Genomic DNA, 17,899 nt, shown 5'->3' on the forward strand with positions numbered 1-17,899 from the left:
GGGGCTTCACTGATGAATTCTATCAAACATTTAAGGGAGAAATAATATGCAATTCTATGCAAACTCTTTCATAAAATTGAGGACAAGGAATACTTTCTAACTCAATATATAAGGCCACCATTATCCAGATACAAAAACCAGATGAAGACAATAGAAGAAGAGAAAAATACAGAATGAATATCCCTCATGAATAGAAATGCCAAAATTTCTTTTTAAAAATTTCAGCAAATCAAATCCAACAATATAGTAAAAGGGTAAGACATCACGATCAAGTGGGGACTATCCCAGAATGCTAGGTTGGTTTAATATTTTAAAAATCAAACAATCCAATTAGAAAATGGGCAAAAGATATGAACAGAGATTTCTCCAAAGAAGATATACAGATGGCCAACAGGCATATGAAAAGGTACTCGACATAATTAGCTATCAGGGAAATGCAAATCAAAACTACAATGAAGGATCACCTCACTCCGGTCAGAATGGCTATAATTAACAAGACAGGAAACAACAAATGTTGGAGAGGATGTGGAGAGAAGGGAACCCTTGTTCACTGCTGGTGGGAGTGCAAACTGGTGCAGCCACTATAGAAAGCAGTACGGAGTATCCTCAGAAAATTAAGAATAGATCTACCATATGATCCAGCTATCCCACTGCTGGGTATTTATCCAAAGAACTTGAAAACGCAAAGGCATAAAGATACTTGCACCCCTATGTTCATTGCAGCATTATACACAATAGCCAAGACTTGGAAGCAACCTGGGTGCCCATCAAGGGACGAATGGATAAAGAAGATGTGATATTTATACACAATAGACTGCTACTCAGCCATAAAAAATGACAAAATCCGGCCATTTATGACAACATGGATGGACCTTGAGGGTATTATGCTGAGTGAAATAAGTCAGAGGGAGAAAGTCAGATACCATATGATCTCAATCATAAGTGGAAGATAAAAACAACGACAAAAAAAAACACATAGCATTAGGGATTGGATTGGTGCTTACCATAGGGGAAGCGGGGGGAGGGCAAAAGGGGTGATTAGGCTCACATGTGAGGGGATGGACTATAATTAGTTTTCGGGTGGTGAACATGATGTAATCTACACAGAATTCAGACTGTGATGTACATCCGAAAAAAAAATTTAAAAATCAATTTAATTCACCGTATTAGTAAACTAAAAAAGAAAAACCGTACGATCATCTCAATAGACAAAGAAAAACCATTTAACAAAATCTAGCATTAATTTCTGATTAAAAAAAAACTCTCAGCAAACTAAAAGTAAAAGAACGTTCTCATCCTAATAAAGGCAATCTACAAAAAGTCTATGGCTAACCTCATACTTAATGGAAAAAGACCGAATGCCTTCCTCCTAAAATCAAGAACAAGACAAGGATTTCTGCTCTCACCGTTTCTATTCGATATCCTACAGAAGATTCTGGCCAGTTCAATAAGGCAAGAAAAGGAACAAAAAGCAGCTGACTTAGAAAGCAAAAAGTAAAACTGTCCTCATTTGCATTTGACATAATTGTCCATGTAGAAAATCCTAAAGAATATTTTTAAAAGCTACTAGAACTAATAAAGGAATTTAATAAGACTGCAGGATACAACCAACATACAAAATCAATTATATTTCTGTATACCTATATACTAGTGATGAATAATTGGAAATTGAAATAAAATATTTTCAATAGCATCAAAAAATATGATAAACCTGACAAAAGATGTACAAGACATACACTGAAACTCTAAGATATTGCTAAAAGAATTTAAAGAACACTTAAATAAATGGAGATCTACACATTGTTTACGGGTCAAAAGACTCAATATTGTGAAGATAGCAGTCCACCCCCAAATTGATCTATAGATTCAGTGTAATTCCTATCAAAATCCCAGCTGGTTTTTCATAGGGGAGGACAAGCTGGTTCTAAAATTCAGATGGCACTGCAAAGGACCTACAATAACAAAAGAAAAAAAAAATTTTTAAAGAAGAACAAAGTTAAAGGACTAACACTACCTGGCTTCAAGATGTGTTATAAAGCTACAGTAATCAAGAAGTGTCGCATTGTCGTGAAGCTAGACAAATGCATCAATAGAACTGACTAAAGAGTTGTAAATAGACCCACACATATCTGGACAATTCATTTTCAACGAGAAAGCAAAGAGAATTCAGTGGAGAAAAGATAATCTTTTCAACAAATGGTGCAAGAATATGCAAAAAGAAAGGGAACTTAGATCGATACTTCATACCATATACAAAGATTAATTTAAAATGTATTATAGACCTAAATATAAAATCTAAAATTATAAAACTTTTAGAACAAAGCATAGATGAAAATCTTTATGACCTTGGGTTAGGCAAAGATTTTTTAGATACGACACCAAAAGCACGATCCATAAAGAACAAATTGATAAACTATGATATATCCATTCACTGGAATATTCTTGAGCAATAAAAAGGAATGAAGTAATGATGGATTACTTCAACAAGGATGAATCTTAAAATAACTATGCTGAATGAAAAAAAAGAATACCTACTGTGTGATTGCATTTATATGAAACCCTAGAAAATGGAAACTAATCTATAGTGACAGAAAGCAGATCAATGTGGTTCCCTTGGGTGGGATGGGGGGACGTGGTGGGGGGTCAGGAGGGAGAGATTACAAAGGGGCACAAGGAAACTTTTGTGGGTGATGGATATGTGCGTTATCTTGATTGTGGTGATGGTTTCACCAGTGTGTACATAGGTCAAACTGTATCAATACTATCGGCACATACTCTAAACACATGCATTTTATTGTATGTCAATTATACCTTAATAAAACAGTTTTTTAAAAAAATAATAATAATACATAAGAAACTAGAGATTGACCTCCTTCTGCTCAAATTTACTGACATTATATCACCTTTACAGAGAGGCATAACTAGTTGCAAATAAGCAAGTAGTCCTGTACAAAAGCTGAGAAGGATTTAGTTCCTCAAAAGAATGTTGTCACTGGGCCTGATTCAGAGACAGTCAACCAATTCCAGTGCAAGAAGGAACAGCTGTGCCTTCCTTAGGCAAAATCAAGGTTTCAAATATCTTACAAACAGCTTTTAACACAATCAGTAATTTCGTTTCTTATGTGTTCTGACAATCTATTGCTACGTGGAAAACTACTCCAAAAGTTAGTGTCTTAAATTCGGTTTGGGCAGAACTCAGCAGGAACAGCTCATCTCTGCCTCACTCAGAGCCATTCTGCATGGTGCAAAGGCTGAGCTGCCAGCAGCTGAAGGCTCATGACTCACAAGCCTGGTGGATGAAGTTGGCTGTCGGCTGGGACCTTAGCTGGGCTACAGCTGCAACGCCGAGCCTCTCCTTGTGGCTTGGACTTCCTCACAACATGGTGGCTGGGTCCCACATGCTAACATCCCCAGAGCGAGCCAGCCAGAAGCTGCATCACCTCTTCTAACCTAGCCTTTTAAGTCACACAGTGTCATTCGGTCACATTCTATTCTCTAAAATCAAATGTCAAAGGGCAGCCCACATTCAAACAGGGGGAATTAGACTCCACCTTTTGATGGGAAGAATATCAAAGAATTTGCAGAATATGTTTTAAAACCACCATACTGTGCTTATCGAAAATGCTGATTCCACACCATTCCTTTCATATACAGGAGCCAGGAGCTTTACTGGAAGGAGCACTGCATTGGGACTCCAGGAAACTGGATTCAAATTCTGATACAGATTTGAGATTCTTATATGGGTGCTAATTTTCCATGTTAAAAACAGGAACTAGGAATCTATAGTAGATAAGGTCAAAGTGGGATAGCAGAGGACAGAGAGGAGAGGGAGGCAGGCTTCACAGCTGGAGTATTTAGCAAAGAAAGGCAGTGGAGGCATCAGGCAAAACACAGTATCTAGACTCCAAAAAGAATCCTTAAAGCCACTGATGGGTCAGTCCCATGAAAGCAGAGTGGAGAGTAATGGGGGGCAGGCCAGCAGCCACCAACAGGGAAATCTTACAGCAGGTAGCAGGTGGCTTTGCGGCCAGGATTGGGTTTTGGTACCCCTGTTCCTGGGCAGAACTGTACTTCCTCTGGACAGTAAACATTCTGCTATTATTGCATCAAATCACAGAGAACCATCATTGCATGCTTATATGACCAGCTCTCCTACTAAACTAATATGCTCCATAAGGGCAGGGAACATGTTTAATTCATTTTTGAATCTAGCACGTGGCATGGTGCCTGGGTGCCTGGTCCTCAGCAAGTGCGCATGAATATGTAGTACTGAGCTATCAGGGCAGAGCAGGGAACCAGTCCTAAGGGAGTAACAGTTTAGAGCAGGGTATCAGGACAGGATTTAGAACCCAGGAAAATGAAGGCCCGGTTATTAAATTGTGTGGTGGTCTGGGACCTAGGCAGATGGTCAGTGCTGGAGTTCTGAGTATGATGGCCAGCAAGGCTGATCTGCCTGAGCTCTTAAAGAAGGGCTCCTTAATCCCACCCAAAGATTAACCCTAAAGCCTGGGGTGTAGTGGGCCCACAGGAAGGGAATAAGTGGCAGGGACAGACAGATCTGTGGCTGTCCCACGTAAAACAGAGCACCAGGCAGTCTGTGAGAGCCCTTTCTGCCTTCTGCTTCTCAGTCATTCTGCTCACAGAAGGGAGCCGCCTGTGAGCATGATGCATTCCGGACCACACGCCCAGGAATGCCATTGCACCATGCAGCTTCTCTAGGCCAGACCTCTCTGCTGTGAGCTCATCTATCCCACTGCCCCAGATTCCCACAGGCATCAAACAGAGCTCATCACCATGCCCAAACCACTGTGCTCCTCCTCCATTCCGTACTCTGCGCAGCAGAACTGCCACCGCCCAACTGGCCGTGCAGGAACCAGGCCTCGTCCTAGACGCCTCGCCTCAGTCATCCCTAACTTTCCGTCAGGCCCTGTCAATTCCAACTCTTTATTCTCACTCAACACTGTGTCCTCTTCTAAGAAACCCTTCCCTGACCCTAGAGAGTTGAAATGCCCCTCTCCCATCTTCCCATGGACACCTCGATCAGACCCTGCCAGAGTCATGCTGCCCTACTAGACCCTAAGTAACTTCAGATCCTGGACCATGTCTTACTACACTGCCCAGATAACATGGTTGTTCAACAAATGTTTGCTGGAGCCAGCCCTGATGGCCTAGTGGTTAAAGTTTGGCACGCTGCACTTCGGCAGCCCGGGTTCAGTTCCCGGGTGCAGAACCACACCACTCATCTGTCAGCAGCCATGCTGCGGTGGCAGCTCACATAGAAGAACCAGAAGGACTTACAACTAGAATATACAACTAGGTACTGGGGCTTTGGGGAGGGAAAAAAAGAGAGAGAGGAAGATTGGCAATGGCAACAGATGTTAGCTCAGGGAGAATCTTTCCCAGCAAACAAACAAACAAATGTTGTTGAATAAATAAATGAGCAGGCAAATTAAAATACCCACAGCCATTGTAAACCATGAGCCCACGCAGCACGTCGGAACCTCTTCCCCTCTTTTTTTTTCCCCTCCATAGCACTTACTGCCTCTAACATGCTATAAATTTACTTCTTTTATTGATTATCTCTTCATCTTCAACACCCCCCCACAAATGTAAGCCCCATGACAGAAGGATTTTTGACTGTTGGTTTACTCCTGCATCCCACGTGCATGGAATAGCACTGGCATTCAGTAGACACTCAATAAATACTAACAAATGACAAGCTTTGCTGCTTACTCCGTCCAGATGGCCTTGGCATTTTCTAGGCAGTGATCCTCCTTGCTTCCCTGGCAATCACGCCTCCTGGATGTGCCACCCTTTCCCAACCAGGGACACACTTTCCTCATTTGCCTGGACAACAGCTTATGTCAGGGCAGCTGCTGCTGTGGCAGAAGCAGCTACCGCAGGAAACACTTCCCATCCCAACATCTGGAAAACTCACTTAGCAAGCATTTCAACCCTCATGTGCCAAGAAAAGGAACTTGTTCACTTTTTACAAAGCAGCCAAGTGACTATAAAATATTCTTTTCGAAATGTATTTAATGAAGAACTATTTAATGAAGATCCTGGACCATGTCATGGTGCTTCAAAATTCAAATGCTTGTGAAAATTTAACATTTAAAAAACTTAGTTCCAGGAAATACTAAATTTGGGGTTATTTTTCTAAGTCAGCGGTAGAGAAAAATCACTTTTTTTTTTTTTTTTTTTTTGCTGAGGAAGATTAGCCCTGAGCTAATATCTGTGCCAATCTTCCTCCACTTTATATGTGGGTTGCTGCCACAGCATGTCTGATGAGTGGTGTAGGTCCGCGCCCAGCATCTGAACCTGTGAACCTGGGCCTCTGAAGCGGAGCACACCAAACTTAACCACTATGCCACAGGGCCAGCCCATCACCTTTATTTTTATAATAATAAAATCAAGGTTAGGGACTATCTATAGTCAGCAAAATTATATTGTTATCTTTTTTACAAATTCATATGGGGTTTTTAAAAGGCCACTAACGTGATTTATTCATGACTGTCTACATAAGAATGCTAATGTTTTCTAGCACTTACCATTTGGCAGACACTTTAGATATGTCATGCTGTTTAATTCTCATGACTCTGGGATACAAATAGGATTAGACCCATTTCAGAGTAGAAGAAACTCCAAATCAGAGCAATTAAGTAATTGCTGTAACACTGTATTTCTTAACCCAAAAAAAGAGATCTGAAATTGATATGGAAAAATGATAAGACCTGACAAAGTTAAATGGTGGATAAACAGATGTTATTGTATACACTTCTTTGTGAACTTGAGATATTTCATAATAAAAAAATAAATCAATAACTGGTGGCAATAATTTGCCCATATTACAGTGCTAATTAAGGGCAGAGCCCACATTCAAATTCACATCTGTTTGTCTCACAAGTCCATGTTTTTTCCCACAGTTTTTGCACTGCCTCTCCAAAATGGAAGCTATTACATTTGCTTGAACTAGTATAACCAAGTGGAAAGACCTGCAAGGTAGGTGTAACTCATCATTAAATAGAGTTATTATTAGCGGGAATAATAATACAAATGTGGCAAATATTTTGAATTTATATACTAACTTTTTTCAAATGTCTTTGACATGGTTCAATAACCCTAGACCAGGAGATTGTGAAAATTATCCCCTCTTGCCAAAAAGCATCTTAGGATAGAACCAGACTCTCTTTCTTACAGTCCAAGACATAATTAGAAATAAGGAGGATTGGAGCCAGCCCAGTGTCATAGTAGTTAAGTTCGTGCGCTCCTCTTCAGGGGCCTGGGGTTCACAGGTTCAGATCCCAGGCGTGGACCTACACACTGCTCATCAAGCCATGCTATGGTGGTCTCCCACATACAAAGCAGAGGAAGATTGGCACAGACGTTAGCTCACAGCATCCCACATACAAAATAGAGGAAGACTGGCACAGGTGTTATCTCAGCAACAATCTTCCTCACCAAAAAATAAATAAATAAATAAGGAGCATTAAACCCAGGAAATATTATGGACGAAGAAAGAAAAATAAGTAAACTAAACAGAGTAGGTGGGTATGAGGTAACCGCGAGAGAGTTCTGGAAGAGCAATGGGAGAAAATCCTGAGACTCAAAGAATCAGAAGAGGAGTGGGAGAGAAACGATTGCACAAAGAAAGGAGGAGGCAGGAAAAGAGGCAGAAGATGAAGTGAAACCTGGAGATGAGAAAGATAAGAGTCATAAACAGTAAAAGGAGTATAGGACAAGAAAAAATTAAAAATTAGAGAAAAGAGAGGCATGAAGAAATAGTGGGGTAAAATGAATGACATAAGGAGAAGGCAGATGCAGCCTTCCAATGATTTCATAAATTAGTTCCATGTCTTGCCATGAGGGTTTTTCCCTCCCTTTCCTGACATTAACAGGCTCAGAAACTTTGAGTGATATATTTTGCAATAGCAGGGTAATAAATTGAAAGCATCAGGAGCAAACAGACCCCTCATGATGAAAATTAAGCACTGAGGAATGCAAATTAAATTCCAACATGACATAATACTTAGAAACGTGGCACGTGGCACTGAAACATGATGTTCTGGAACCATTTTCAGTTCTGCAGCGAGCCTCCAGACCGCAGGCTGCTGTTGCAGATTTTATTTCTTCCCGTCTTGGTCCACCAAGCCATAGACTGGAATTCGACTCCATCTTTACCACCAAACAAGCAGGAGGAATCTTCACGAACATACCCCCACACCCACACCCACGCCTGCTGGCACCTTTAACCAGCGCGACGGTGGGCAGTCAAGGAGCAGTGACACTCGTCAAAGAAAGGTGCACTCTTCTGAATGCTTTTTTTTCCTCTCAGGGACTTTAAAAAAATCACAATCACAATTTGCAAACAACGTTTTTAAAAAAAGCCACAGCTGTAATCAATTTGTCCTCCAGATAAAGTAGGTTCCTTTTTGTAGGTAAACATTTCTTTCTAAAAAGGCAGAAGTTAAAATCCATAAAGCTGTAGAGGGACATTAAAAGCACTAGCTTATATTGCCCAGTTAAGCACTTGTTCTTCAAATGGAGATTCATTTTTTTAAAAAAAGGTATTTTGTAGCCATTTCATCAGTTTACAGTGAAGTTTTAGGTTAATTTCAGTTAGGTTAATTCAATAAGGATTTAAAGGTTAAATCTTTAACCAGTGCCTACTCATATCAAGGCGCTATGGCCTAATCCACACATTATAATTAAAACAGCAACCATATGCCAGAAGATCTTTAAAGGAAAGGGCACCTTTACATGTAGGCAGTTCCTCAGGACAAATGACCTGAACCCATCAACAGCAAGCACAACTCACCCACTCTGCCATCATTTCAACCTCCCACACTGTGGACACCAAATGCCCAGCTCCCGCCATGGCGCTGGGAACTACCCTAAACTGTACTATCTATCAGCAGAGTCCTTGGTCTCCCCTCCCCATCCCCCTGCCTCATCTCTGCAGCCCCGTGGGCACTGCAGTCTCCCTCCGCAGGCCCCACCCATCTCCAGGGCTGACCCAGCCTCCGTCCTGACCGCCTCAGCCCACCAGTCCCTGCATGAGACACCCTAGCTTACCCTAAGCCCTAAGGGCTGCATTCCTGCTACAAGGTCAGTGGAGGAGCCAACACTGGCCTCAGACTCGGAAGAGCTGGGTTTGAATCCCAAGTCCTCCACTTACTAATTGTGTAGCTGTGGACAGTTTATTTAACTTCTTGTGGCTTCCACATCTGTACCCTTACAATGGGGACAGGATCTGCTCTACCATCTCCATAAGATTGTTGGGAAGAGTTTGTGAGCCTAATATCTAGGAAAGCATTTTCTAAGTGCTATAGTGATACACACTTATTCAGAAGTAAGCTTTTTAGATGGTAAACAGTGGTCCAGTTTTATAAATTATAGTAGAATAGAAAAGGCATCGCCTCAAAGTCAGGAGATGTGGATCCAATTCTGGCTTTGCTGGATAGCCCTAAACAAGTTACTTAACTTCTCCGATCCTTTGTATGATTTAACGTTTTTACTGAACTTGATCTCTGAAGATCCTTCAGGTACGAATAATCTGTGAGTCTAGAGCAGCATTGTTCAATCGCACAGGTGTTAAATAAGCTTTTGGGAACCAGCCTGGAAATGGAACTAACATCACAACATTGCTTATATGGAAAAATGAGTTCTGAGCGATGACAACTGCTTACAAGTGAACTTTTGGAACAAAATCAATTCACAACTTGGAGACTGTTTGAGTCATCATGATAGATTTCCATTACAAAAAATATCTTTGGTGAAGTTAGGAAATATCTCCCATGCTCTTCTGGAGTTGGTTTTCCACAACATTTGTGCTTTGACACTGGCTGAGATCTGGAGTGTACTTGGGTGTTTAGTTAACCAAACCATCACCATTTCTAAGCACAATGGCTGATTTCTTCTTTGGCACATAATGTGTGTGTGTGAGTGTGTATGAGTGTATGTGTGTGTGTGTTTGAGGAGTGAGGTAAGGGGACTGACATGGATTTTACTTAAAACCTGATATTATAATACATGCAACCCTAAGCTCGTTGCAGCATATTCACAATAGCCAAAACTTGGAAGCAACCTGGGTGCCCATCAAGGGACAAACGGATAAAGAAGAGGTGGTATATATACACAATGGAATACTACTCAGCCATAAGAAATGATGAAATCTGGCCATTTGTGAGAACATGGATAGACCTTGAGGGTATTATGCTGAGTGAAATAAGTCAGAGGGAGAAAGTCAAATACTGTATGATCTTACTCATAAATAAAAGATAAAAACAACGAGAAACAATCACATAGAAACAGATTGGATTGGTGGTTACCAGAGGGGAAGGGGGGCGGGAGTAGGGCAAAAGGGGTGAGTGGGCACATGTGTATGGTGATGGACTGTAATTAGTCTTTGGGTGATGAATATGATGTAATCTACACAGAAATCGAAATATAATGATGTACACCAGAAATGTATATAATGTTATAAACCACTGTTACCACAATAAAAAAAAATTTTAACTTTTAAAAGATCTGATATTATACAAAATTACTATACATTACAAAAAGGTTTTTGAATCTTAGAAAAAGAAATCTGCAATATCAACACACATGTTCATTTTTAACCTTTATTTTCTTCCTTACATCATTCTGACATTAACTGTGGAAAGTGGGCGGTGTATCCCTTAAGCAGTTCTAATAAAGGCAATGGGATAACTAGGATTCTCTGAAATTAAAAAACAAAATGAAAAGTCTTCCCCTCAGTTGCCCTCCCCAAAGCAGGGAAGTAGTGGACACATATTGACCCCAGTGTCCTCAGTGCAGCATGTTATGGTGACCTTTGGATGATATGAGGGAGTACGGAGAGATCATGGGACATCGTTGCCGTAGAAGTTTGGGGTCATATAACAAGAACTTTACTTGCAAACCTCTGAATAGGGGACAGCTCAGATGGAGGCAGAGCCAACAGACCCAGAGACCTGACTTTAAAACCCCACATAGTGTGTTCCCTGGCTCATCTCCCATGTTCCAAGATTGAGGTTTGGATATATAGTTGTTATAAAAATAACCACAATACCAGAAATCATAATTATGAAGACATAGTACTCTATGAAATTCTCTCACACATCATCCTTCTATGATGAATGAAGCTGTATACGCTGTCAAAAGGTAATGCTTTCCCATTGGACCAAAGTTTACGTTCTACTCACTTCATGTTTCATTATGAGATGTGCACATACTTTTTCCAAAGACATTTTTAAGACAACACACTTCTAAACAAAAATAAAATGAATTGCCCATGGTTAGGCTCCAGAAAAAGCTCACACACAGTTTTTCAGAAACTATTCCAAGGATCCTGGCAGTTAATATATGAAAGCTATTGCCCTTTTCCCAACTGTGGTGGCGTTGCGCGTCTCATGAACTTTCCAGAGCTGTGACCAGACAGTAGACATTAACATTTTTATTCTCTGACAACATAATGTAGCCGTGTAAAATAAAAAAATTTTTTAAAAAGATGAGAGAGATCATTTTGTGATAGGATCGTTATGATTGTCAGACCTCTGACAGGAATCAAATTGGGGGTTCCAAGATCTCACTCCCTGGGACAATGTTGGGCCAAGTGACAGGACAATGTTGCTTCCCCTTTGCAGGGGATCAAAACAGCCCCTAAGGGATCCTTGTCTTAGTCAGTAGATCCTTGTAAGATCAAGCCCAGGACAGGCATGAATTAAAAACATAATCGGAGTAGGAGATGATGATGATGACAATGAAATAGCTAGCATTTATCGCTCATTTCTACAAGTGAAGCATCATACCAAGGGCTTTCTATAAATTAGTTCATTTAATTCTTGCAACACCTCTGGGATAGTATTATTAACCCCATTTTAAATATGGGGAAATAAGCTTATGACGACTGAATAACTTGCCCAAAGTTACATGGCTGAGAAATAGCAAGGCTGTGACTCACATTCACATGGGTCTGCGTGCTGGACCTCTTCATTTGACCCTCCAGATCCACTTTCCACCCTAATCTCTGCACCAATGTTATAAATTGTGCCAGTTGTATAACCAGGTGTTAACTGCATCAACGGGCTTCCTTGCCTTCCAGATTGCAGTCGTCTCAGCTGATGGGAACCGAGGGGAGGTCAGAGGGAGGAAGGAGACTAAGGCTGGGGTGCTTATTCCCTGGGCTCCCTCCCTGTGGAGTCACTTCAAGCTTCTGTGTCCCTCAACTGAAGATCACTGCTCTTCTCATGACAGTACATGACTCTCTGCCTCAGCGTTCCCGGAACCCTGGATGAAGCCCCCACCACTTTATCCCTTCACACCAGGAGCAGTAACAGCTACATTGTTACTAGTTCCAAGGTACTCACTATCTGATGTAATTTCTCTCTATCCTTGTAAATAGTCCCTGTATTAAATCCCCCATAAATTAACCTAATTTGAATGTATCATTTGATTCCTACTGGAACCTTAAACTATTCCAGTCTGACTCCAAAAATCACTCTTTCAACCACTGTGTTCAACTACCTCCTAAATTATTTGAGAGGCTCAGGTTTTCACTCTCTAGGATAAAGGTAACTGGACACCAGTGTTACCTTTGAATAGTTCTGAACTCTGTAAGGCTTCCTGGAATCCATCTCTGTTAGTTTTCTTATGGCTTCCCTTTACTAATTTATTCCCTTCTCTATCGTATTACATTTTAAATTATGGTATGGAATTATCAGTTTAAATATTAATAAAAACTTGTGAAATTAATTATTTCCACTGAAATTTGATCTCTTAAAAAACCGCATGCTTGTTTTTCTAGGTCTCAAGTGTCTAGGACTTAAGTCTTTCTTTTATGAGAATCTAGGTGGTAAGATAAAGACTGCTACGAATATTTCCGTTCAAGTTCTTTAAAATACTGAAAGGCAAAAATAGTGGAGAAAAAAAAGACTACCTTTATTTCTGAAGTCCCTGTATGTAGAGTACCATGTCCCCACCAATACTTTGGAATGCTCTGATAACATCATAATGATGGTCCTGGGATTTCATGAGACCCAAGAGCCAAGGTTTGACTAGACACATTAGGGTGCAGGTTATTATATTCTGCTGGACAAAGAGAGAGTAGAGAGGAGCCTGCACGTACGTCTCTGTGTGTCTGTGCATATGTGTGTGTGCATACACATGTACGTGTGTGTTTACATTCACAAGCAGTCCTGAAAGTGGCCCTGGTCCCTGTGTCTCTGTGTCACTATGCTCAAGGGACTGTAATGTGATTCCAACACTGCAGCCTGGAATGCAATCCTCCTAGAAAATAATCTTACAGACTCACAGTATTACAGCTAGAAAAGACCTTGGAGAAAAAATATGAAGATGTTTTCTCAGGGACAAGCAGCACTGTGCCTGGACCCTTGATAAGGAGGCAGTTTGGGCTATGGTCTCTTATCTGACAGAGCAGAATATGGAGGGGAACTTGCAGGTAGACCATTCAGGCTCCCTGCACCCAGTTTCAGATGTCAAGGTGCCACATAATATTGAACCTTAATTCTGAGTCTTATCGCACACCCTGTTGTTTAAATCCCCAATATTTCATTCTCATAAACAAAGCTGCAATGAACACCTTTGAAAATCTATCATTTTACCCATCTCTGGTCATTTCCTTAGGATAAATCCCTCAATGCTGAACTTAAAAGGGAAAAAGCACCAATAAAACAAATACTATTCTATAAGTAGATACACTGGTGGTGGGCCGTATTCCATCCTGTGCCTGTCCAGAAATATTTATAGTCTAGGCAGAATGTCATTTTGCTTTTATTTATTTTAACTAGATGCTTTATTATTATAAAACCTATCAATTCTTGTAAAAGCAGTCAAACAATACAAAATGGTATATAATGAAAAATGAAAGTCTCCTCACCTGCTCCCGGGTCCCACTACCAGATCTCTCCCCAAACGCGACCACAGAATGTTTATGGGTACGCCAGCAACCAAAGTATATCTTAAAAAAAATGTTTTAATCCAATAAATGGGAGGATACCATACCTTATGCTGAGGCTGCATAGTACTTCATTAGATAGATGCTGTATGGGTTTGCTAGGGCTGCCATGACAAAGTACTACAGACTGGGTGGCTGAAACAACAGAAATTTATTTTCTCACAGTCGTAAAGGCTAGAAGCCCAGGATCAAGGTGTGAGCAGGGTGAGATTCTGCCGAGGCCTCTGTCCTTGGCTTGCAGGAGGCCACCTTCTCACTGTGTCCTCACATGGCCTTTCCTCTGTGTCCACGCCCCCTGGGGTCTCTTTCTCTTCTTATAAGGACACCAGTCATATTGGATTAAGGTCACCCTTATGACCTCATTTAAACTTAATCACCTCTTATATCTCCAAATATAGTCACATTCTAAGGTACTCGGGCTTAGGGTTCAACATGTGAACTTTGGGGGGACACAGTTCAGTCCACAAGAGATGCATTATAGATTTTATTGTTTCCAGCTTTTTGCTATTATAACAATGCTGCAGTGAACATCAGTGTACTCATGTCTTTGTACATGAGTGAGTACAGCTGTAGAATAAACTCTTGGCAGTAGAATTCCTGAGTCAAAGGAATACATTTTCATATGTATTGCCAAACTGCCCTCGAAAAAGGTTTGTCAAGTTTAAACTTACACCAATAGTGTACAAAAAGAGCCATTTCCCCTCACACCCAACACATGGCACATTATCAAACTTTGTTCATCTTTGCCAATGCGTAAATAAAAAAATGGTTTCTTATTTTGGTCTTCTTTTAATTATCAGTGAGGTTTTATACAGTATGCATTTTTTATAATGAAATGACTGCCATTCTTTTTTCATACATGCCATTATATTTATAGTGATTAAATGCTTACATTATATATATTATTTTAGGGAATCAAAATTGCTAAAATGTCTTTCTTTGAAACTTTAGTCAGTTTATTAAAACATCAGTTCGCATATATCCAGTCCAATTACAGAAGGATAGCCACACATGCTTTGGACAGAGTCTCTTCTAAATAGGTACTTGCTGAATGAAATTGATCACTGATGGCATTTGCTATCCATCAGTGATAGTAATAAAATCAGCCTCTAACCATCAGTGCATCACTGAGTGGTTGTGTATCTCTGAATAACTTTGAATTAATTTAAAGACATTTTCCTCTACCAATTGTTTTCCAGTTGACGTGTAGGCATGACTTAGCCTGGTGTTTTCAAGTTGGGTTGAAAGAAAAAAGGTTGTTTTTAATTTTAAATGTTGTTTTTAATTTTACCTTAAAAAGGGTGGTAAATAAATCAAATCTACTGTAATTTTGAAGCCAGAAGCAGTGCAGACATCTTTTTTTTTTATACTGCTGGGCTTCTGGAACATCTAGAAGACATGGCACCAAGGCAGCCTCAAATAGGAATTCCCACCACGATGAGCCGGCAGTGTAAACAAGGGCAGGTTCAAATGAATAGGCAAGATGCTGGGAAAAGATGAGTATGCTTGCTGTGGAACATCAAATTTTAAAAGGAAAAATTGCCTGCGGGACTTTGGTATGGGCGTATTTATTGCGAGGGGACCCCACAGTGAGGGAGGAAATCATTTTCATATTTAATAGAACCATCCAGGCTTCCCAAGTGCCTTCTAATAGCAGCACGAATATTTATGAACAGATATACTAGTCAATTCTGTTTGCCACATGTAAATCTAAAAGTGCACATTAAGTTTGTACTTAAGTTTCAGGATTTCATCATGTTTTTGGCAAGAGTACGTACACATAAGGAGACCTTTTGTTAAACCACATAACTCTGATCTTGTTTATGAGCTCTAAAATTAAATTATCTCACATAAATACTCAGAAGGTAATTTTCATATTAGTCTCAATGGTCCACAGTACCACCACAAAAGATCCAGTCACAATTCATTCTGTGACATGGGCGGCCTGTCGGCTTGGTACAATGTGCTGCTTCGTGGGAGTTTCATGACCTACAGACTCTCACGCCTTTGGAGAGGGAAAGAGTAGCTGGAAGCACTTTCGCTGGATCTGTGGCAAAAGCATTTACTATTGAATAAAGGAAAGATACCAATGTAAAAGAATGAAGACGATAGTTCAGAGCCCGCAAACTTTCTCTGTAAAGGGCCAAATAGTAAATATTCTAGGTTTTGCAAGCCATTAGGTCTCTGCTGCAACTACTAAACTCTGCTGTTGTATCATGAAAACAGCCATAGACAATACATAAATGAATAGACAAAGTGGTGTTCCAATAAAACTTTATTTACAAAAAAACAGGTGGCAGGCCAGATTTGTCCTATGGGCCATAATTTAACAACCCCTGCTCTGGGCCATATTGATCTTCCTCTTCTTTGATATTTTCTTTTTTAAATATACACATTTACTACGTGCTAGGCCCTATTTGGCTTTTAAAAAATTATTTATTTAATCCTCCAAACAACTCTACTATTATTACCTTCTCATTTTATAAATGAGAAAACTAAGGCACAGAGAGGTCAAATAACTTTCCCAGGGTTGTACAACCAGCAAGTGGCAGATCTAGAACTGGAACCCAGGCAATCTGATCATAGAGACCACAGCTTGCCACCCCCTCCTGTGAAGTTTTAAACTGTGCTTAGAGCTCTCAAAAATTCATCTACCCTTCCACGGACTCCTGAAGCTCTCCAAAATCCAGGTTAATTCTAGCTCCATGTTAGACTTCTAGAGGGAGAAACACAGGGAGATCCTGAGGGCCCCAAACCCGCCCTGGCATTTGGGGGTTCTCAAATGCCTTATTAAGACTTCTAGAGCTTTATCCAGTATCTTTTTCCAATTTGCTATAAGCCTAGAAGTTGTCCCCTAAGGAAATATTGGGGACAATATTGTGCTACCAAAATATGCTATTTAAAAAACAAGACATGACACTAGAAAATTACCATAGTTCATGTAAAATTAATGACTACAGAAATAAAAATTTAGCCCAAAGTTCTGCTCTAACACAAAATTACAGGTTATCTGGATGAAAAGAGATGATGTTGGCCACTGTAAGTAATACAATACGATAGGAGATTTGGGGTTTATCACTTTAAGTCTGAATAAGGTAAACAAATCCTGAGTATGGGCGTCCTGATAGTACTAAGGACAGGAGTTCCATTTTAAGTTGCTGCTTGCCAAACATTCATCAGGATTTGGTTTTCCCTCACCATCCCATCATACTATCTAGATTTTTCTTTCGATCAAAACTTACCTCTTCTGATAGGGTTAAAACCACCATCCCATCTAATCAAAGAAGAAAGTAAACTGAACATTCCTTTTTGGAACATGGAAACTTCCTATGGTTGCCAAAAGAACTTGAAATTCTTTAAGATTGAGATTATACATTCAGTCAAATCAGCAATTATAAATTCATAGCTTTGTGCAAGGACTTAGAATATAAGTAGAACGAGGAAAGAGATTATTCTCTGAAACAGCCTCTGGGAAAGGGAAGTGGGTGTTTTCGCCTCCCATTCATAAAAGCCGAGGACAAGGCCATAAACTTTTCTATGACTTTTACTGCAGAGAAAAGAAAATGCACTGTTTCTGGTTGTTAAAAGGCTTCAGCTTTCATGTCCTGGGAGAACAGAGAATGTTTGACTCTGAAGAGGCACATAAATCTTATGCACGATATATTTGTAAATTTAAAAAAAGATATTTTATCATGTAAATGTGTCCTGTCACTCATTAGAAAACACCACTGTGGTATTGTGACTGGGGTCCCTACAGAACTCAGAAGTTTTCACTGAACAGGAAAGAAATCAAAGGGCAGGGGAGGAAAAAACACGTGAAGCCTACTATGTGCCAAGCTCCATGCTAGGAAATTTAATATAAATTGTTACAGAAAGGAAATAGCTAATTTAAAATGTTACCTTCTATCTTCAAGTTTTGAA

The 17,899-nt window shown here is 40.1% G+C and overlaps 1 protein-coding gene across 2 annotated transcripts in view; it reads left to right on the forward strand.

The window, feature by feature from the left end:
* The first annotated feature begins 6,907 nt into the window (after positions 1–6,907).
* ZNF397 (zinc finger protein 397) overlaps positions 6,908–17,899 on the forward strand; it is an 83,669-nt gene continuing 72,677 nt past the window's right edge. The window contains exons 1-2 of one of the 2 annotated variants that reach the window (XM_070220910.1): positions 6,932–7,002; positions 12,107–12,363. The gene's annotated coding sequence lies outside the window, so the exon portion shown is untranslated. Of the gene's footprint in view, positions 7,003–12,106; positions 12,364–17,899 lie in introns of both variants that reach the window. The other variant, XM_070220909.1, reaches the window with a different exon arrangement.

This window comes from Equus caballus, chromosome 8 (genome assembly GCF_041296265.1).
Source record: "Equus caballus isolate H_3958 breed thoroughbred chromosome 8, TB-T2T, whole genome shotgun sequence".
NCBI lineage: Eukaryota > Metazoa > Chordata > Mammalia > Perissodactyla > Equidae > Equus > Equus caballus.